At 53.2% G+C, this 20,321-nt stretch overlaps 1 long non-coding RNA gene across 1 annotated transcript in view; it reads left to right on the top strand.

Annotated features, from left to right (window-relative positions):
* LOC141577494 (uncharacterized) overlaps positions 1 to 19,776 on the top strand; it is a 40,899-nt gene extending 21,123 nt beyond the window's left edge. The window contains exons 3-4 of the long non-coding RNA XR_012506543.1: positions 15,887 to 15,952; positions 18,558 to 19,776. This is a non-coding gene — a long non-coding RNA (uncharacterized LOC141577494). The remainder of the gene's footprint in view (positions 1 to 15,886; positions 15,953 to 18,557) is intronic.
* The last annotated feature ends 545 nt before the right edge of the window (positions 19,777 to 20,321 follow it).

The following is a 20,321-nucleotide window of genomic DNA, read 5'->3' as shown; positions in this document are numbered from 1 at the left end:
GCTGGAAGTGCTGCTCCCTCTCCCAGGACAGGAGACTTTGGATCAGAAAGGGAAAAGCACTTGCTCCAGGTCACACAGCTGGTGAGTGGCAGAGCTTGGTCCAGCATACTTTCTCCTGCACTGTGCACATCCAGGAAAGCGAGTGGCTCAGAGTGGGCAGAGGGCAAGGGGAGAGGAATGCCGTGGGGCGCGGGGGCCTCCTCACACCACAGTGAAGGGGCTGGGCTTTGTGCAGAGGGCTCTGGGGAGCCATGGGTGGCTTCTGAGCTGGAGAGAAATGACCCAGGCTGGGTCCTCGGTGCTTAGGTGCTCTCTGGGCCATCTGTCTCCACCTTCTACACCTGCCACCCTCTGTATCCATGCACCCCCACCGCTTCTCAGCCGCACTGAGAAACCATGTGTGATGGAAGAGAATGTAAAAATATATATGCAACTGAAAAACAGCAAGAAGCTGACAGAACACAGCTATAAATACTTTGACTGGTGCGGAAATGTTCCTCCGATCCTGCTTCCTGCCGTCTGGGGTGTAGAGGCACAGTGATGGGTGGGACTCAGGGATGGGAACGGAAAATGGGAACCAACGCATGTGGACCTACTGTGTGCCAAACGCTTCACAAGTGGCACGTCTCTGAGTCTTCACAAAATCCCTCTCAGAGAATCACCACTGTCATCCCAGCTCACAGAGAAGGAAACTGAAGCACAGAGAGGTAGGTCATCTGGCCAAGGTCACATAGCAGTGGATCTTGGGAGGCAGTGGAGCTGGAATTCCAGCAAGCCCTGCCAAGAGCCAGCTTTCCAAAGAAGAGAGAGCTGGCTTCAGCTGACTTCAGCTCTGCCTTCCTCGAGGCTTTCCCAGGGCTAGAGAAAGCTTCAGGCTTCCGGGAACTCCCCTGCATACATACTTTCCATGGCTCCCCAGTGCCCTCCAGATGAAGACCAAATTCAAAGGCCCTGTGATCTGGTCTCTACCCACTCTGAGAGCTCACTTCCCGCCACTGCCCTGAATTTCAGAGCCACAGCTAAGCCGCAACGACCTGCTCTCAGGACCTCTTCAGGGTCCGGTGCACATGGCCTTAGCACCTATTCTTCCCCGTAGTCACAGCTACCTGCACTGGGGCCTCAGCGCAAGCGCCTCCTCCTAGCCTCCTGCACTGATCAGATCCCCCTGTGCTTTCCCTGAAAGGCCTGAAGCTCGATTGTGATCACGTGGGTCATTAAGGGTGGTGGGCCGCAGCTGGTGAGGGCTGGGCCAGGACCGGGTGCAGGTGATGTGGCCACAGAGAGGGTGTCTCCAAGGGCTCGGCTGCTTAGGAGGGCCCTTGAGAGGGGAAGGAGGTGCGTGTTGTGGGCCTCAGTTTCCCCATTTGTGCAATGGGTGAGGGGGTAGTTGGACTGTGTGGTTTTCCCCAGGCTTTCCCTTGAGTTTCTCAAGGGGAGCTCACTCTCCTCTCTGTAGCTCCCTTCCCTGAGTCAGGCCCTCAGAGAAGTTCTCTGCTCCCTCCCTGCCCTCACTCTGCCCTTCCCACTGCATGTGTGAGACAGGAGGTCCCAGGAGAGGCCTCAGGTGACCTTCTGTGCAGAGCAGAGCCAAGCCCTAGAGGGGGAACCTGAGGCAGGGCTCCCATCGCACGGTGGCCACACAGGTGTGGCCCTCCTCCAGCTTCCACAGTCACCTTTATGCCTTGTATTTGTTCAGAGCTGAGAAGAGACCAGGGCAGGCTTAGCCCTTTGATTCTACAGAGAAGGAAAGGGGAAGCCAGGAGTTGTGCCGATAGAGACACCGGGAGCAAGGCAGAGCTGGGCCTTTGTTTTCCTAATCTGAAAAATGGACACAAAACCTGACTTCATCCCATCAGACATCAATGCCTCAAATCTGGACTCTGCTACTTAACAACCCTGCTGTGATCTTGAGCAAGACGCTTTACCACATGGGCCCAAGTGTCCTTATTTGTAAACAGGGATGAGAATATCAGCCTCACAGTGTTGTTGTGCCAGTGAAACGTGGTGATGTACGCAGAGCACTCACACCAGTGCCGGGCACCTCTAAGTGCCGTGCGAGGGTTGGATGTCATTATTGACCTTCACCCTGGAGCTATTCTGCAGTTCAGATGAGGCGAGGGGTGTGAGCAGGGCTTGCAAACTATAAAAGTCTCTCTGGAGAGGCATGCATTTTTTTTTTGGCTGCAAAGGACAGTGCAAACTATAAAACACGTTGTGGCTTGCAAAGAGTTTTGTAAATGTTGCCGCATTAAGGGGGCTACTGTGGATTCGCCTTTTATAATCCGAAAAGCCCATCAGAATCATGAGCCACTTTAGAGAGCATGGACCTCTTTGTAAGGGCTTTCTAGACTGTTGAGTGCCGTGAAGTCTGAGGCAAGAGGCCTTCCAAAGACATGGGCTGGAAGCAGGATGGGAGCGGGTAGAGAAAGCAACCACAGCCGAGGATAAAAGCAGCAGCCCGGGTCCCCTCTGTTCGCGTCCAGCCCGCGCCAGCCGGTGCAGAGAAACTCCCGCGTAGCTGCAGATTCCTGCGGTTCTGTTCTGAGGCCGGGAGGCCTCCCTGCATTGCTGACTCGGCCAAACAGATGAGTGAAGCAGGAATCATCCCCATCTTCCTTGCATTCAGGTCAGGCCTTGTCTTTTTCCCTTTTTCTACCACAAAGGAGATGAACCTGACACCTTTTAAAGACTTCCCTGCGGGTGACTGGGGAGGCGGCGCCCCCACCCCCACCCCGGGCCGCCCGAGGCCCTTGCTCTGAGGCCCGGGCCTGAGTGCCTGCTGCCCCCCCCCCCTGTTGGCAGGGAAGCAGAAGTTTGAGGCGGAGGCCGCTGCCTTCCAACAGCTGTGGGGGCAGAGCGGAGCCTGGGCCGTGAGTTTCCTGGGTTCCCAGCTCTGCCACCTTCTCATCTGTGACCTTGGGCGAGTTCTCTTGCTTCTCCCAGCCAGAGATCCTCAGCCATAACGAGGGCGGCCACTCCTTCTGTGCGTTTGTCACCGGTTGTGTGCGCCTTCTGTTGCTTATTTTATCTCTGGGCTCGCGGGCCTTCTAACATACGAGGAATAGAAGCCCAGACAGCTTCTACATGGTCGGGGCAATGGGCATGGGTTTTCAAATTATAGGCACCTGGATTCAAATCCTGACTGCAGCGAACCTGCTGTGTGTCTTTAGGCACTCACATCCCCTCTCTGAGGCTCCATTTCCTCGTCTGTAAAATGGGCATAATGACAGTTGCTGCCTCATAAAAAGCTGGTGAGGATTCAAAGACATGATGTGTGCCTTGCGTGGCACAAAATCTGGGACGTGATACCTGCTCAGTCAGTGGTGACTACGATCTCCCCTCCTCAGACTATTTCATACTCCGTAATGCCACACGCTTCTCCTACACGTGCCTCCTCACGTTGGCAGTTACTCTGATGAACAGCCCAATGGCAGCTGGGGCCCTGGGCCCTCTTGCATCCAGCTAGAGGCCTGCCTCCCCGCCTTTCTGCAGAGAAGCTTCTTTTTCCCAGCCCCCTCTCCTTCTCACCCCTGGGCTGCCTGGTGTTGGCCCTGAAGTGACACGCAGTTCCTCTCTGAGCCGCTCACACAGACCATGCATGAGGAACGCACATTTTGCTCTAGATTTCCCAGCCCGAGGGGGGTCTGCCCTGCAGCCACGCGGGCTGTGCTGTCAGAACCCCCGCGCCTGCTGCTCGGCTCCGATGCTCAGCCATCCTCTCTCCATCTTACTGGCATCTCACACTCTCTCTTCCCTGCCCAACCCTCTTCTCTTCCTCTCCTCCCTTTTCAGAGGCCAGACATCAGCATTTCCCTCCTGCCTCCTGCAGTATCGTTCATTTTTCTGAACCAAGCCAGAAAATTCCCTGAAATTGTGAATGCAAGTTTCTTCGTCTGGTTGCATCCGCTGGTCTGGACGTTCTTTGAGGGCCGGCCCTGTGCCCGCTGGTCGCTGTTGTACCCCAGCACTCAGCCCAGCGTTTGGCGCTATTAATGTGTGCTGAGTGAATGAATAAATGAGTGAGATGGGCTACTGAGTCAGGGAAGAAGAGAAGCTGCCCTGTGTGTTTGTCCAGCGCTCACTGCTCTTAGAGGTCAGTCCTGTGACCAGGAGACTCATTCAGGGAGAGGCTGAAGCTGGTGTGAGTCCATTGAAGACCCAGAAACCATCGCACACCGACACATCCTTGGCGTCTTCGAGGACCAGGTGTTAGCACTTGGGGTTTTTCTCTAAGGTGTGACACATCCCCATTAGCAGCTGCCTCTTCGGACGGGCACCAAGGGTGACAAAGAGACAGGGCTGTGGTTCCCAGGCCCAGCTGCACATCAGAACCCCCTGGAAAGCTTTTAAACACCAGAGGCACTTGGTCCTCACTCCTCCTCCCCTGAGATCCTGATTCAGATGATCAGACGTGAGGCCTGATGCTTGCTTTCCTTCAAATCCTACTTGATTCAAATATCTACCACTGAGACAGAGAAAGGGGGTGAGTTTTGGAAACAAGTGAGTCTGTGAACACCTGTGGGGTTTCCACATGTATCCCTCTGTGCACCAGGCAGTCTGGGGGCTGGTGGTCCACGGGAGGGCCTGGCCGGATGGTGGAAAGGAAGGTATGTGGGCTTTAGAGTCACTGAAGGCCTGAGTGCGAATCCAGTCTACTTCATTTCAGCTCTGTGACCTTAGGGAAGTCACTTCACCTGCGTAAGCATCAGTCCCCTCCTCCATGAATTGGCAATCAGAATTCCTACCCCACAGTTTGTTGGGATCAGTCAGAATATCATCTCTAATTACCTGGCACCGGCCTTAGCTGGAGCCGGTGCTCCAAGTGGTTCTGCTGGCTTCCTGAACAAGCTTCAGGGTCGAGGGGAGGACGAGGCCCCAGGGCTGGCCTAAGTACTGGGACTGGGGTAAAGGAGATGTGGGCCTGTCCTAGTTCTGGCCCATCATGCTGTGTGATGTTGGCCAAATCACTCAACCTCTCTGAGCCTCAGTTTCCTCATCTGTAAATAGAGATCCAGTGGTGGGTACATCTCATCACAACTCTGTGTTCAGTGATGTCACTCTGGTCATCGGTCGTGGTGGGAGGATTTATACAAAGGAAACTGGCAAACATTACAAATCAGGACCCCCCTGCCCCCACCCCCATCAGTCAGGTTACCAGCACGCCGCTGGGACTCATAATATCTTTCACCGCAGTTGTTGGGAGATTCTGAGAGTTAGCGCCTGTTAAGCCCTTAGCACATCACCTAGGACTTAGCACAGTGCCTGGGCACTAATAGATGCTGGTCAAACACACTTGACATTTATCAGCCATCCCTTTGTCTGGCCTGGTACAAGGTGATCACATTCATCATCTTATACACCTTTCACAACTGTAGGAAATTTCTAGGGGAGAAAATTCAGGAAAGACAGACTTGCTGACTTTAAATGCAATTAAATTTTACAGGCCTACTGTGGGCTAAGTTTATTCCTATATATCCATCTCATTTCAGCCTCCCAGCCCCCTTTTGCTCATTACAGTTGAGGCATCAAAGGCTCAGAAAGGGCAAGTGACCCACCCAAGGTCGCACGGAGAGCCCAAGGTCTTGGTGTCTGTCTTGAATCCTGTGCCCGGCGCCCTCCCCACCACACACAGATGCATCCCCTTCTGGACGAGGGCAAGGTTTGCTGATATGATCTCTCTGGCCCTTTCCAGCTCTGACATCCTCGGTATTTAAATCAACACATGAATATTTCACAAGCACCCCCGGCACAGATAACCCCCTGCCTGGTTATGTCAGGCTGCAGCCCCGTCTGGAGGCCAAGGCACTCCTGCTCTTTGCGAGACAGGCAATTCCGCGAGGCCTCCCAGCAGCAGCCAAGGAATCGATAGCCTTTAAATAAGTAATTAGAGGAGCTGAAGATGTCGGCACATCCAGGAGCGAGCAGGAGAATATAAACTCATAACTCTCCCAGGCTCGCAGGGAAGGGCCCAGTTCCGTTTTTCGGTCAAGAAATGTGACAGGGCCTGGGGAGGGGGAGGAGGGGCGGTGCGGGGAAGAGGAAAATGAAGATGACAAGGGTTCCATTTATTGAGCACGTCCTCTGTGTCAGGCTTGTCTCATTAATACCCTACCCAATGTTCTCTTGAAGACACTGAGGCTCAGAGAGGGTAAGCCAGTTGCCTAGGGCCACACAGCTAGGAAGTGGCCGAGGTCACAGACCTGCCTAACTTCACAGCAGGGTTTTTCAACCTAGGTGCTAGTGACATTTGGGGCTGGATATTTCTTTGCTGAGGGCAGTGGGGGGGTGGGGGCTGTCCTGGGCATCATAGGATGTTTAGCAGCCCTGGCCCCTACCCTCTAGACGTTGGTAGCACATCCTCCCCACTGTGACAACCACAAATGTCTCCAGGCATTGCCAAATGTCCCCTGGGTGGGTAAAATTGCCCCCAGCAGAGAGCCAGCTTTTGAGTCCGTGTTCACTTTGCTGCTCCTTTCCTCTGCTTCTGGTGGCTTTTAAGATAAGGATCAAAATCTTTCTCCCAACCTAGAGAGGCAGCTCTGGAGCCAAAGCTGGCGAGGTGAAAATACCAACTTGTCTACTCGTGAGCTGTGTGACTTTGGACAAGTTCTCAACCTCTCTGTGCCTCAGTTTCCCTATCTGGAAAATGCTCCCCTCCACCTAAAAAAAGATTACCATGAGGTTTAAATGGGTTCATGTTATATGCAAAGCATGTAGAGCAGTGCCCAGTGGAGAGGTGTGGACCATGAGCCATGTTACCATCCAAGGGCCTTTGTCACTAAGTCCTAGCCCAAGACTGCAGCCTCACTGGTACCGCTCTCCCCGTAAAAAAAGGGAAGAAGGACCAAAGCAGAGGCCTGGGAAGAAATTATCTTCAACAACATCTGCTGTCCTTCCCTTCCCGCTGCACCCGCCTCCCAGCAGCCCTGGAGGAGTCGGAGAGAACAGGCAACGAGGATGGACGCTTAGTCCCACAGGATCACAAGGTTATAAGAACAAAGGCTGCCACTTCCTGCCCCCCTGCAGTGCTGTCTGTGCAGACACCATCCAATTAGAACTTAAGTCCTTTTATGTTTCAGGAAGGTGTAAAAATACATGTAAACAGACGCATTTTTATCACTGGAGTTGGCCATCACATTTTATTGGTCTGCAGCACGTGTTTTTGTTAAACTGACGTCTGTTAGAAACAAGGTTCCGGAATGCTGTCCTCATTTGGGTGCTGGAGAGAAATCACAGCCAGGAGCCATTCCAGGGCCTGTCCTTACAGAAGCAGCTCCCAGTGCAGGAGTGTGTGTGTGTGTCTGTAGCTAGAATTCCCCCTTGCCCCAGAAGGAAGGACCCCTGGAGGCTACCTGGTCCAGGCTTCTAATATAGTCGAGGAATCTGAGGCCCAGGACAGGGCCATGCTTTGTCCAGGATGACAGAACAACTTGGCTCGGCAGCCACTTGCTGAGTGTGTCGGGGAGCCCGGCGCCTGGCCTCACTGGGCCCCCATCTCAGTGGTACAGCAGGTCGTCTTTCTGGCTCACGTGGCAGGTATTGTGGTGGATGATGGGTGGTTGGGCCTTCCACGTGGTGATTCAGGGACCTGGGCTCTCTTCTTCTTGTGGCTGCCCTCTCCCCTGGAGCCTCAGAGTCATCTGCTTTCAGCTGGATACGGGGAGAATTTGGAGGATTGCAGAGTCTTGAGGATTTTTATGGAGTTTTTTAGGCAGAGCTTAGATGTGGTTCGGGCCATGGCTGTCCATGTTCCATCAGCCCACCCTAGGTCACGTTCGATACCTCCCTGCCAGGAAGGGTTGGGAAATGCAGCCTGGCTGTGTGGCCCAGAGGAAGAAGAGACAGACTGGTGAACAGCGGGCCAGGGATCAGTGCCAGGCCCTGGGTTGGAGGCTGTGAGGGCAGAGGTGGCTGAGATGGAGACACGGGATCTGCTGCCCCGGCTTGAGGTTCCGAATAAGGGCTCAGCAACCCTTGTTTCTAAAGGCAGGGGTCACTTCCTGAAAGGCGCTCATCTCTGCCGCAGGCCAGCAGTGTTTCCTTGTGGGGGAGGTGGAGCCTCTCTCCCAGGGTTACACGTCTCCTCACAGCACCACAGGCCTGCGTTCTCAACAGAACAGCACTGGGGAGGTGACCCAGAGCCTCAGTTCGAGTGTGCACACGCGCGCACACATGCACACTCACACACACCCCTCAGAACAAGCCATAGCAGTCACTTGGTACTTAGATTAACCAGTATCTATTTGGGGATCCCATGATGGTGAGGATCCCTGCCTCCCACCACAGACACTGACTGGGGCAGATATTCTGGACATTTGGCCTAAGGTGTGGCCAACTTGACACATCCTCCCAGGACCCTGGATCATTAGAGGGACACAGAGACCCAGCGTCAGACTTTTTATTTTCTTTTAACATTTTTTTTATTGAGTTATAGTGATTTTACAATGTTGTCAAACAACGTCAGACTTTTAAAGGGCCACTGCAGCAGAATGACACCATCTCCAGGTGCCAGCAGGGGTCACGGTGACCAGCTGGCACTCCCTGGGTTCCCGTCAAGCCTGTTTCTCCAGTCCTCCGTCGGTTGTACGCACCACCTGACACTTTGCCAAACGTCTCCTTTACGTTAAGCAGTCCTAGTCAGCAGCCAAGCACCCTGCGGAAGCCTTGGTGCTAGACCTGGTTACTAACCTTACTCCCTCCAAGAGTTTCCTTTGCTGCTGGCTTCCTTCAGGGCCATCCCACACCAGGCCAGTCTAACAGCTTCCACCCTCAAGGGAAAGGCCAAGGTTCCCACCTCTTTCCTCCAGGAGATTCCACAGCACATCTCTGAGTAACCTGTCTTTTCACACTCCTTTGGTGTTCAAGGTCCTCAAGGTCCTCAAAAGGGCTGTGGACAGAACCTACGTAATTGGTGTTCTTTGTAAATTTTGTGCCTCGAAGGCATTATTCTGAGAAGAGGCCTACAGTCTTCACTTGATGTCAAAGGGGTCCAGGGCACTGGAAAGGTGAGGGTCCCTGGACTGTAGCCTCCAGACTGCTGGTACCAGGATTCCTTCCTCTGCAACATGGGGCCTTATGAAACCCCTGCTAGTGGAAGACCAACCCATCCTCCCTGCATTCTGCTCCTTCTGGAAAAAGATTCCTGCTTCTTTTGGGGGCCAGCTCCTCTCCCTACTCTAGGGAGGTAGGTGGTCCCAGGAGCCACCTCATCATATGACCTCACTATATGGCTTCAGCTGATTGGTTAAGGAGGGGTGGGCTCCTGGCCCAAACCTGGCCAACCAGCTCCTTTCCTGCAGTTGTTTTTTTAGACTGGAACTGGGGGGAGACAGTTATATTCTCGCTGGTGGAGACTCTGGAGCTAAGAGCAATTGTGTTTCCCACAAAGTAGTGGAAGCCAATTGGAATAGGAGAGGGAAGCTGAAGAGACAGAGACAGAGAGACAGAGAGAGGAGAGAGAAAAAGAGAGAAAATAGAAGATAAGGGGAGGGAGCGGAAGGAGCTGGCAGCGTCTGAGCCCCTGGTCCGGCTGTGGCCCTGCCTCCTGACAATTTGGTTATTCAGTGCCTCCTTGAGTTCCCCTCTTTTTGCTTCATCTAGTTGGAAATGGAGTTTGTCACAGTCTGTCTTTTTCCCTCTGAATCAGCAGTGTCTGCACAGAGCCTGGCACATAGTAGGTGTGCATCCGATACTTGTCAATGAATGAATGAACGAACGAACACATGCAGAAAAAGAAAGAACGTAGAAGGTGCAGAGGGGAGAGTGATTAACCCTTTGTGGGGAGATATCAGGAACTGCCTGGGGTGGGAGGTGATATTGGAAGTGGGATTTGAAGGGTGAATAGGGGTTTCCTGGACAAGAATTGTCAGGGAAGAGGCTAGAGAAAACAACAAGGACTAGGTTGAAAAAGAATTAACTATCAGACAAAAAATTAGGACTTACAAGTCGGAGCTGGTCCAGGTCTAAATCCTTAGTGTTCCTGAGGATGCCAGGCTCCATCCGGGTGTCATGCATGTGAGTGAGTCCTGCGAGCCCTGGAATTCCCCTGTGCCCCTGCTTCTAGGAAAATCGGCTTCTGCTCCCACCCACCCTACAATGCTCCTACAAATGCCCCCACAGAGGGCCCTTAGATCCAGAAGACAGACCCTGTTCAGTCCTGATCCTCCCTGGCCTCTGGGCAGCGTCCCACCTTCTGCCCCTGACCCACACTGCTCCTCCCGGGCCGCTCCTTCTCTGTCCCCCGCAGGGTCTCCTCTTCCTAGGCCTGTCGCCTTTCCTCACAAGTCAGTGGCCTCCCAGTGCCTGTACTGGTTCCTTCGCTCGCTCTACACTCGCCCTGGACACCCTCATCCACTCCTGCGGCTTCGGAGACCACAAGAGCTGGGGACTCCTGAAGTTCCCCTCTCCATCAGCTCCAGACCCAACTATCCAGTGACTGGACTTTTTCCTCCAGGCTGGTTTCCGTGGCGCTTTCCCCTTCTACCCACCAATGAAGAGAAGATTCCCAGCCCACGGAAGAGGAGGAAGCCGGCTGGCAGAGGGCGGGGCTGAGCACAGCGATGGGTCTGCCTGGCTCCGGTCTCCCTGCTCGATTAGGACTCAGGGTGGGGCAGCCTTGCTCACCTCTGACCCCCGGGCCTCCCGGGGCTGGGGCAGTAAATGTTGACCTGATTGATTTCCACCACGCTTGGAGGCAGCGGTCAGCTGCTGACCACACTGTCAATTATTCAGGCTCCCTGGGAGTCCACCAAGAGCCTCGGTTTAACTAAAACATGGCACTGTTGTCCTCACACCCCCAACTTGCCCTCAGAGGCCTGGGCAAGGATGGCCAGCCAGCCCAGGGCACCTCCCCAGGCCCTCACTCCACTCACCAACACAAATCTCTGTCCAGGATTTGCAAGCCTCCCCCTCCTCAAATCTCTTGCAGGTATTCCTAGGCCGAAGCCTGGAGGGCAGAACTGGACCCATGGCAGGAAGTGGCCTGAGGCACATGTCAGTTCAGTTTCTTGGGACACAGACTTTTCTCATAACCAGAGACAGACCCTCTGGGAGGGAGGGACCCCCAGTGCCAGTTGGTGCATGCCAGTCTATAGCAGACTATCATTGGGAGGGATTGCTATCCATGGGAAGACATCAGAGCTGTCAAAGAGAAATAACTAACATCCTAAGCTTGCTTTAAAATTTGCAAAACTCTCAGTGACATACATCATCATGTGGCCTCTAGTGTCTTTTTGGAATCAGGTGGTACATCAGTAAGAATGCGTTCATCTGGTAGTTGTTTCTTGACCAAGCCAGGCACTCTGCTAAGGGGGACAGGGTGAGGCAAGGATGTCAATCCAGCCCTGCCTTCAAGTAACAGAGGTACTGAACGCTGGTAATAGGAGGACTTGCCTTGTGTCAGGGAAGGTTCTAGACATGATGTGCTTCAGAACACACTGCCGAGATGACACCCTGTAAGACCGCTGCTGGAACTGCCTCCATTTTACAGGTGAGGAAAGATTTTACATTTGAGGCAGAGAGAGGTGCACCCCAAGGTCACACAGCCTGTGGAGCCGGAAATTGAGCCCGGGCGCCCGATTTCAAGCCCTTTGACCAAAGTTGCATTAGGGGCCCTGGTGGAGGTTAGGCAGATGGTCACATAAGTAATGATCTAATAACAGTCGTGGAGGAGAGAGCAGACTAATCTCTCCAGGTTGAGGAGAGGGGCGATGAGTCAGAGAAGGCTTTCTGGAAGTGTCCTTTGAGCTGAGAACTTCTAGAAGGGCATTCCATGGGGGAAGAGTCCAGGGAAGGAGGGACCCTCCGAGCAGTGCCCCGGCCAGAACACCCTCTGGGCTACTCGAATAGCTGATAATAGCGCAGACCAATAGCTGGGCCTCAGCAGCCCCTTGCTGTACCCACTTCCTCTTTGTCTGCCGGCAGTACTGCCGGCAGTACTCTTACTTTCTGATGACACCGGTGTGCTAGCAGGATCTGGGCCTCCCTCGGTCAGTTTTTTATAGTCTCTCACCATGGGTGTGTCTCCATCTTGGCCCCTTCCCTCGGGGACCTGCGCCCGGGGCTGATGGGAAGCCCAGGCTTCCTCTTTGATGTAGTTACCGCCTGGTCCACTTGGGTCCCCAGGGCCACACTCAAACGCCAGCCAATCGACACCAGGTCCTCCACCTCTCACCCTGCCATCTGCTTTCTCTTTCTTCTCACCACTGCTTCTATTCCACCCTACTCCTTCTCTGTGCCAGACCCTGGGCTAGGCACTGGCAAGTCGGACCTAGAAATGACACAGGTTCCTTTAGCATCATATGTGCTAGAGTCAGGGTGAGCAAAAATGATTCACAGAGCAAACTAGGACACGTATGAAAGTGAAAGGGAGTCTGCTAATAATTACGCTGGACCACAGTATAAACCCCGGCAAACTAAGATGCAAAGTCACCCCAGTTAAATAGAAAGATGGGGAAGTGAGGAGAGACTTGACAAGTGGAGGACAGGTAGAAGGGAGTCTCAGCAGGGGGGATGGTGTGTGCAAGGATGTGGCAAGGCTGGGGACAAGGGAGAGTTTATGGTGGCAAATAGTGCACTATGTGTGCCCTGGAGAAGGGGTAGAAGGAGATTCCAGGGTGGAAGAAGTGGACGATTTGGAACAACCAGAGCAAGGTGTCAAAAACCCAACAGCTCTGCCTCCCCTGGGCCCATGGCAGGCATTACTAATCGATCATAGCACACTCTCCTTCCCACTGATTCAACCTCACAGCCCTCAACATAGTGCCAAGACCAGTCACTACAAATCATCAAGCTGTGCATTAGATGAAACCTATTTGCCACCAGGGCCTGCGCAGTGGGTGCAAGTGAGGACTTAGCTGGAGAGGAGGGTGGAGTTCAAGTTGAGAGAGACCCAGAATGTGGGCATAAGAGCTAGCATATTCTCCAGGTATTAGGGAGCCATAGGAGGATTTGGGGGGAGGGATAACACTGGACCAACAGTTTTAGGAAGGTCACTGCCATTGGTGGAAGGAAGTCGGGTAGAAAGCATTGAGGGGTGTCCAGATGTCCAGTGAGAATGGATGGGGTCCCGACTGAATGGGAAGCAGAGAAGTGGGTCTGATGGTGGAGGAGAGGTTTGTCATGGGGCAGGGAAAAGAAGAGGAGGGTGGTTAGGATGACTTCCAGGCCCTTGGGTTCCTGGCCCTGTGTGGGAAGATGCTGTTGGTGTAACAGCATGGCGGGAGGTCCTGAAAGGAATCTTCGTCCCAGAGATCACTGAACAGTTCAGGCTCACCGGAGGGCCACCCTAAGTCTCCATGCCCCCAGCAGGGGAGAGGCCCAACAGGTTTGGTGGGTTTTACTGCAGAGAGCATCAAAGCCTTGAGAAAGAAATTCACCTTTTGAGAGAATGAGCAATCATAAAATGCCCCCCTCCCCGACTCAGGGCCCTGAAAAGGAGGGGAGGTGACCCCAGTGGTTCTCCCCAAAGCAGAGAAGTGGGAGCTCAGGAGTACTGCTTGTAGAGTCCAGGGGTGACTGCAAAAAGACACTGACACATCATTCCCTGGTTGGATGTCTGCTTAGCCAGGAGCTGCCACCTGCCCCCGGGGCACCCACTGGAGGGGGACATGGTGGCACAATGCCAGGGTCAGATCCTGTGGGTTCTGGTTCCTGGGAGGCACAGAGGTCGAGCAGAGCAGAGGCTGCGGGTGGTGGAAGGGGGTGGAGGCTGCAGGCTCCCTGGCACCTTCTCAGCCTGGGGCCAGAGTCTGGGCCCTGGGGGTGTGGTTGAGGCTGAGGGATAACTGGTAGGTGTAGTTGTGTCTGGGAGGGACCACCAGTGCTGGGGGGTGGGGCCAGAAACTGAGTCCTTGGTCAGTGGGACCCTGGGGGGCCTCCACCAACTACCGCCAGACCTGCAGGCATTGAGTTCATTTCACCACAGCCATGACTCACAGCAGGGGTGGCTGGCCAGGTGCCACTAGAGAGACAGCGTTTCCTTCTTTCTTCTGCCCTAAACCCAGACCTGGAAGTGAGCCCCGAGAAAGGGTGTGTGTGTGTGTGTGTGTGAGAGAGAGAGACAGACCACCCTGCCCTCCCCAGCACTCCCCAGTGACTCACACACACTCACAATTACACACACACTCACACTCACACCTCAAGCCCTCAGAGCTCCCAGCTTAGCTTACCTTGTGGAGGAAGAAGAAAATTTGGAATCAAATCCGAGCCTGAAGTTTTAAAACAACCAGATCTTACCCAGAATAAGACTGCTTTTATAACCAAAAGTGTCTGAAGGTTAGGAATGGGACCAAATCCTGTCGAAGGTGCATCACTCCCCACTGGTAGAGGGGTTCACAGAGATCAGTTAGTAGCCATTAATAGAAAAATAAAACTGGGCTGTAATTGTCACTCACTGGGCTGAGGGTCCTTCATAAGCTGTTTATGAAGGGAACGAAAAAAGGGGCTGAGATTTGAAGGGGAAAGATGGTTGGACATCAGCATGGAATGAGGCTTTACTGACTGTATTAGGCAGAGGGAGCCAGGAATGTCGGACGCCCGTCCCTCCACTCTCCTCTCCCTGCAAGGTCTAGGGAGCTGTATCTTCAGGAAACTTGGGGTGACTGTGTTGTTGGCCCGAATTTCAGGATCCCATCACTTTAAGTGGGGCCGAGGGGGACAGGCCTAATGCAGTGAGTTCATGCGGATGACCTTCCAGAGAGGAAGGAGCCAGCAGGGCGAGCCTCGGGCCCTGGCTCAGCCCATCGCCTCTGCAGCAGCCGGTGGGAAGGTAGCTGGGGCAGAGCACGAGCTCCAGACATGGAGACACAGCCAAGCTTGGGAGTGGATTCCCCACTAGTGAACGTGGCCCAGTGGGAGGTCTAGCTCTCTCCTGGGGAGGGGGAGGGAAGACAGGAGCGAAGAAAGGAGTCTTGCTCCCCACATCCACCTGGGGCTGCAGAGAGGAGCTCTGACTGGGGCCTCTGGTCCCTGGGAAGCTGCAGGAGCTCCCCAGGAGCTCCGTAGCTGCCAGATCCCAGCCGTTCTCCAGGCCCCTCTGGCAGCTGACAAGGAAGCATCTCTCAGCTGCTCTGGGAAACCTAATGGCCTTGAGTCTGCCCAGGTGGGCAGCGGGACAAGTTTGCCTCCCAGCTTCCCGCGTCCCCTCCTCCGGCTCTGGCTGCCGCTCAGGGCCGCCTCTGAGACAGTCCCGCCCAGGCCAGCGGCACCCTCCCCCTCGGGGCCCCGAGGTTCCAGACTTTCTCCTCATCAGAGTTTACCAGCCGGGTCTCATTCTCTCTCCTGAGTCTCTGGCCAAGTTCTACCTGGCTCCCTGCCCTCCTCTCCTTATAGCAGGAGCCAGTAGAGGCCCGTGTACAGACACAGCTGCATGCCAGGCCCTGGGACCCTTCCCACCCAAGGCGGCAAAGCCAGCCCGCTTCCCCCTGAGAAGTTCATCTGTGTCAGTTCTGACAAGAGGGCCTGTGCTCTGGGTCAGACACTGAGGCCCAAGGACTCTGAGCCCCTCCCTGGTCCTTCTCTCACCCAAGTCATTGACCCACTCTCTGCCAAACATAAACTGGGGTCTTGATCTTCAAACTCCAGCCGGAGGCTGGAGGCAGGGAGATGCAGAGGGGGTGCTGGTTTTTTCAGGGTTTGGGGCCTCTCTCAGCCTCAGTTTGCCATCTGTATGTAACCCATTTATCATCCCTTATGACTTCAAAACTATCCATTCAAATCCATATTCCACATCTGGTGGAAATGCAGAGATATCCCCAATGCTTTGCAGACTTCCGGAATGGTTTGTCTTTTCACACTCCTCTCTGCCTGAGAGCTGTGGCTTCTGCTAAATTCGTTTAGTGTCTGGATCGGGCCTCTGACCCAGGTCTGCTCTTTTGTTTTCACACAGCTCTGACAAAGATGTGGAATGCGGCTGTCACCTTCTGCTATTTCCCCCAGAAACCCACTGCAGAAGGTATGTGTGTGTAAGGCAGGCAGAGGGAGGTTTAGGGAAGCCAGAGGGATGGTTTCAAGGGCTCTGATAAAAACAACTTCTAACAGACATTAGACAACCCTGTCCTTAAAATTCTGTGGTCAACCTGCTTCTGGGAAGTTTTCATGGGCCCCTTTACTTCGCAGAGTTCTCCAGCCTCATCCTGGCCTTTTTTTGGCATCTCCTTTCCTTGAGAGTCAAAATAGTCTAGCAGTTAAATGCAAGAGTTCTGTTCCCAGATGGCCTGGCTCTGTGAACCTGATTGTGCATTTTATCAGCTGTGTGATAAGATGGCAGCTACCTAACCTCTCTGAACTTCAATTTCATCTGTAAATGAGAATAATAAAAGTTGAAGATAATAGCATTAGTGGTGAGGATTCAGTAAAACAATCCAGGGGGAACACTTTGCAGAGTGCTAATACTGTTAGCTATTATTTTTATTATTAATTATTATTATTATTATTATTAGCCCCTCTAAATTCTTCTGCTCTCCCAGGCAGAACAATTCAACCTTTTCAGGCCCAGTTCCAGTTCTTGCCTAGCTTTTCATATTCAAGCCTGGGAAGGCTCAGGCGCAGAAAGGAATATTCTTTGAACGTGACTGGCTCTCCTTCCCAGGCAGTCAGCTGAGGTTGTGAGTGGGCTCCCTCCCGTCCAAATGGACTGCACAGTGACCCCCACGTTGGCAGATCCTGAGCAGCTGCTGTGCCCTTTCTTCCTCTCCTCCTCCCCACCCCATCCCTGTTAGGCTGAAAGTGAGCAGCCGTGAGCAGCAGTGGCAGATCCAGGGCCTAATGGGAATCTGTCTCCAACATTACTGAACTGTTGGGAAAGAGGTGCTTTCTTTCAGGGAGCTCTCTACCCAGCCTGGAGTTCCTGGGGTCACCTTTTCTGCTTCATGGGAAAACCGACTCAACAAGAAAGCCCACACAAAGAAAAGACAGCTTCTTGGTGATGTGGTTTGAAGTCTTAGATTTCACCATCCTTGGGTTCACCCCTGTAGTTTTCTCATTTTGTGAGCCCAGAAACCCCTCCTTTCTTGTGTGAGCTAATTTGATTTGAGCTTCTGTCAACGAATCTTGGCAAATCGAGAGTTTCAGCTAAAAATGGGGTATATTATAAAACAAGGGGGAATGTCGTGGAACCCGCCGCAGGAAGCAAAACCAGAAATCACAGGAGTGAAAAGGCTGCCTCTGACCTATTTCTTTCTCTCTTAATCTGTCTCTGTTTGAGGCCACACAGAATCCCATTTCTGCTTTTTCTCTGCATATCTCCTTCTTTTTTTCCCTCTGCAGACCAGTGTTTGTGTTGTCTCATTGGCTCATCTAGAAAAGGTCCCAGGGCTGATTATCACTGGCCCAGATTGGGTCATGTGACCACCCTGAGCCATTCGTTGTGATTGACCAAACGAGGGGCCATTATCTCTGAATGGGACCAAGCCCACCTAAACCAAATAGACTAAGAGAGGGTGAATTATTATTTTTTTTAAATCAAAGTGCTGTTTTCAGAACAATGGAGAATGAATGCCAGATATGCTACCCTGCCACCCACCAAAGTCTCAAATATGGAGTTAGGTGAATTTCTGTTTTACAAACCAACCACGCCCTGAGTAAGCTCAGGGCCAGCCCTTTGTCCCAGAGGAACAGCTCTGATGGAAGCTTTCACCTGTGACAGTGGCTTCTGGAGTGCTGGTTTTGTTTGGGCTTTCTTTAATCTCTGTTCAACTCACACCACAGGCCAGAGGGGATCTTGTTCTGACTCCGGCCCCAGCATGCCCTGGCATCATTTGAGTTTTATGAAGGCCCCCTTACGTGGAACTGTAAGGAGATGGGGGAGTTCCAAGACGAGAAGCCAGAAAGTAAAGAGGGGACCGTGGAAGAGGTGGCCTCTGAGCAAGGCCTTTGAGAATGGACAGTAAGAACTTCTCGAAGCTGTAATCAAGAAGACAGATAATTGCAAGTGTTGGTGAGAATATGGAGAACTTGGAGCCCTCCTACACTGCTGGTGGGAATATAAAATGGTGCACTGACTTTGGAAAACAGTCTGGCATGTCCTCAGAAAGTTGAAGGCTACTGGATGGCCCAGGAATCCCACTCCTAGTTATATACCCAAGAGCAATGAAAACATACGTCCACGCAAAAACTAGTACATGAATCTTCACGGCAGCATTATTCATTATTCATTATTGCCAAGAGGTGGAAACAACCCAAATGTCCACCAACTGATTAATGAATAAACAATGTCCATACAATGGAATATTATCCTACCAGAAGAGGAAATAAAGTCCTGCTATCTGCTACAGCCTGATCGAACCTTGAAAATCTTAAGTGAAAGAAACCAGTCACCAAAGACCATATATTGTACAATTCCACTGATAGGAAGTGTCAGGCATAGGCAAATAGAGACAGAATGTAGGCTAAGGGTTGTCTATAGCTGGTGGGAGGGGTGGGGTGAAAAAGGGACCCATGCTAATGGGGATGGGGAGAGGGGTGTTGCAAACTAAATGTAGTGATGGTTGCATAATTGTGAATACACGAAAAACATTGAACTATATATACAGTTTAAACTGGTGAATTGTGTTGTGCAGGAATTGTATCTCAGGAGAGCTATTACCAGAAAATAAGAAGAATAAAGAACATATCTGAAGGTAGGAGAAGAGGGGCCGGAGCCCCGTACCAGCCTGGGAACTCTCGGATGTCAGGGCCAACTGTCTGGTAAGCTGGCCCCCTTCCTGCCCCTCACCCCTCGGATTCCAAAACAAGCGGAGGGAATTTGGGACCTGAGAGTCCAGCCTGGGCTCTAAAGAACAGCTGTCAGGTGAAAAAAGGGAGAGAGGAAAATCTGTCTCCGGGGCCCGAGGTGAGCAAGAAACAGAGCATCCAGGTGCCTGATGCCGGCCTGCATCACTGGCTTAGGTGATGGGCAGAGATCTGGTGGCCCAGGGCAGCGCTGTGACATGTGCCGGGTTCCTTGGTGTGAAGGACTGGGAGTCGGCACCATTAGTGGTGCCTGCTAGGCTCCGGGCGACCCCCTGCCCAGCTGCCCACTCCCTATCTATGGAGGTGGTTACGACACGGTCCTTGGCTGTGGCTGATTGTGCAGGTATGGACGTCTGACCCCAGCTGAGTCAGTCATGCTCCCATCTCTAGAACTGGGGATCCTGACAGAGGAAGAGGCCTTCTGTCCAAAGGGCCAGAATATCTGAGCTAGGAAGCTGTGAACAGCAACCCCCCACCCCCAACTCGCTGTGGGCAGGGCTGAAAAGGAGAAGCTGGTTCCCAGCTCTCAGGAATGTCCCAACTTCCCTGTGGAAGTAGCTCTAAAGTGAAAGCACCTGGGAACACACTGGCAGCCGAAGAGGGGGCTCTGTGGGCCCCATCCAGAGAGCCCTGAGCCCCCGGAACAGCCGCGGGGAAGCAGGTAAGGAGGGTTCTAGATGAAGCAGCACTAGTGGGAGGAGGCGGAGGGAGGCTGGGTGTCCCAGCGACTTCTCGGGAGAAGGGTTGGAAACCAAAGACCATGGCATGGCCATTGTAACCACTGCCCTCAGCTGGCAAGTTCCAGGGAAGCAAAATTTCCATGAATAGTGATATAATGGACTGTTAATGTTCTCAGTAACACATATTTTGTGCCAGCCGGGCCCATTCTACTTTTCAAAGCACATTCACCTCCACGACTCGTTTGCTCCTTCCTCACATATCTTGGAGAGAGATGTATCATGCTCTGATGGCTGCCAGGCCCACAGCCCCCCGTAGAATAAAGCTCCCCAGGTGACCCACCTTTGAATACTGGAGATACTGGGGTAAGGTGTGCGCCTGCCACAGAGGCAGCCAACCCCCCAGGCGGGCCTGTGGCCTGGGAGGCAGCATGGATAACAGTGACCACCTGAGCCAACACAGCCTGTCTCTGGGGGTTGAGAGGGAGCCTCCCGAGAGAGGCAGAGCTCTGTTTCTGCAAGGCCAGAAGCCAAGAGACACAGAAAGAAAGCAGAGAGTGGAAGCCAAGAATGAATAAGAAGTGGTGGCGGCAGCCAGGAGGTGGGACGAAGGTAGGAGAGCGAGCTTAGTGGGGGGTTGGGGGAGGTAGGAGCAGGATGGCCGGGACGGAGGAGCCTGCGGAGGGGCCCTAGAACAGAGCCTGGCTTTGGCAGATGGCACCCACTACCTGGCACCAAAACAGCACTGGACCCTCCAGGGAGCTCCCGGCCCTGAGCACCCTTCCTGTCTGCAGGAGTCGGGAGGCTTGGATTCTGGTCTTCCTGGTTGTCACGGGCATCCGCGTCAGGAACCCTCAGTAGGTAGCACCTGAGTCATCACTGTTCCTTAAGAAAGCCACACACCCCCAGTTTAAT

The sequence above is a fragment of the Camelus bactrianus genome, chromosome 4 (genome assembly GCF_048773025.1).
Source record: "Camelus bactrianus isolate YW-2024 breed Bactrian camel chromosome 4, ASM4877302v1, whole genome shotgun sequence".
Classification (NCBI taxonomy): Eukaryota; Metazoa; Chordata; class Mammalia; order Artiodactyla; family Camelidae; genus Camelus; species Camelus bactrianus.
Note: the sequence above shows the minus strand (reverse complement) of the source record. Positions and strands in the feature narration are given on the sequence as shown.